Below are 1,931 nucleotides of genomic sequence, written 5' to 3'. Positions count from 1 at the left end.
TCCCAGTCCATGATCCAGATCCCATCCCAGTTCCCATCTCTCCCATTCCATTCCCACCCCCTTCCCATCTCTCCATCCCAGTTCCAATCCCATTCCCATCACTCCCATCCCATTCCCATCCCCGTTCCATCCCATTCCCACTCCAGTTCCCATCCCATTCCCACTCCAATTCCCATCCCGTTCCCATCCCGTTCCCATCCCATTCCCACCATTCTCCCAGTGCTGATTCCCCCATTTTTTCCCCAACCAGATTCTCCCTTTTCCCGCCTTTCCCATCCCAATCCCACCCCCAATCCCGGGGCAATCCCAGGTGGAGATTCCCGTTTTCCACGGGAATTCCCCGTGTGCCCTTGGATGGATCCCCCCGGATGTTCCCGGATTTTGCCACTCACGAAGATTCCGAGCAGGATCAGATTCCATGGGAAGCGTCTCCTGGAAGGGAAGGAACAGGGAATGCTGGGCTTGGGAGGCACAGCAGGGAAGGGGGGACCTTTCCAGGGAATTAGGGACCATTCCAGAGAATTTGGGACCATTCCAGGGAATGACGGATGATTCCAGAGCACTGGGGACCATTCCTGGGAATTAGGGAACCATTTCAGGGAATTAGGGACCATTCCAGGGAATTCCTGACAATTCCAGGGAACTATTGACCATTCCAGGGAAATAGGGATCATTCCAGGGAATTGGGACTATTCCACGGAATTAGGGACCATTCCAGGGAATTGGAAACTATTCCAGGGAATTAGGGATGATTCCAGGGAATTCCTGGGAATGTGGTTCTGCTGCCCTTCCCAGAGCTGCAATTCCCAAGGGCAGAGGTTACCTGGGGCCGGAGCAGCAGGCCAGGATCAGGTAGGTGAGGAAGAAAACGCCGCTGGAATTTCGGGAAGGAGAAGGAATTTTGGGAAGGAGAAGGAATTTAGGGAGGGAGAAGGAATTTTTCAGGAAGGAGAAGGAATTTAGGGAGGGAAAATCGAGCCAGGGAGGAGGGGGAAATTCCCATCTCTCCCATCCCAGTTTCCATCCCATTCCCATCCCATTCCCATCTCATTCCCATTCCAGTTCCTGTCCCATTCCCATCCCATTCCCATCCCAGTTCCCATCCCATTCCAGTTCCCATCTCATCCCCATCCCATTCCCATCCCAGTTCCCATCCCAGTTCCTGGAATATCCCCACTTTTCCCTGGTTTTCTGCTTCCAGTTCCCAGGAGTTGACTTTGACCCCGGTTTTTGGAACTTCCCAGGGAACAATCCCAAAAATTCAGCCTCCAGATTATCCCAGGCCCACTTCCAGGTCTCCCACCTGGGATTCTGCACCGTTTCCCGGGAAAATCCCCCTTTTCCCTGGTTCTCTGCAACCAATTCCCAGGTTTTGGCTTCATCCCTGGTTCCCAGAGCCCTTTTTTTTTGTTGGGAAGTGTTTGGAATCCTGACCATCCCCCTCATCCAGGGGAGATTTCCCACCTTCCCACCTCAGGAATCGCATTTCCCAGAGGGAATCCGGGCACTCCCCATCCCCGGGAGTGTCCGAGGAGCAGCCTGGAATTGCGGGATCATCCCTCCCATTCCAGGATTCCGAGCCCTTCCCCAGCTCCCCCCGGACACCCTCGGGCTGATCCTTCACTGGGAAGTTGGAGGCGCTTCCCACTCATCCCAGAGCTCATCCCGAGCCATTGGAAAAGCTGGAATACTCACTAGGAAGCCCAGTACCAGGCGGGGTGGGTCTGGATGTAGCTCTTGACGGGATCACTGCGGGAAAGAGGGAAAAGGGATCAGTGGGAAGGGTCTGAAATCCAATTCCCGCCCGTTTTCCCACTGGATGGACCCCTGGAACGGCCCCAGTGGGAATAAAATCCCTGGGTTGGGATCTGGGCTGTGATGCAGCCCTGGATTGGGATCTGTGTTCCCAGGGATGTAACAATTCCCTGGAT

At 54.6% G+C, this 1,931-nt stretch overlaps 1 long non-coding RNA gene across 1 annotated transcript in view; it reads right to left on the bottom strand.

The window, feature by feature from the left end:
• Window positions 1-304: 304 nt before the first annotated feature.
• Window positions 305-1,931, bottom strand: part of LOC113980992 — a 1,849-nt gene continuing 222 nt past the window's right edge. The window contains exons 2-4 of the long non-coding RNA XR_003538291.1: window positions 1,696-1,749; window positions 824-874; window positions 305-432 (exon numbers count right to left, since the gene is read on the bottom strand). This is a non-coding gene — a long non-coding RNA (uncharacterized LOC113980992). The remainder of the gene's footprint in view (window positions 433-823; window positions 875-1,695; window positions 1,750-1,931) is intronic.

This window comes from Neopelma chrysocephalum, unplaced genomic scaffold (assembly GCF_003984885.1).
Source record: "Neopelma chrysocephalum unplaced genomic scaffold, ASM398488v2 Primary Assembly neopelma1_95795, whole genome shotgun sequence".
NCBI classification, from domain to species: domain Eukaryota; kingdom Metazoa; phylum Chordata; class Aves; order Passeriformes; family Pipridae; genus Neopelma; species Neopelma chrysocephalum.
This window is presented reverse-complemented; position numbering and strand designations above follow the sequence as displayed.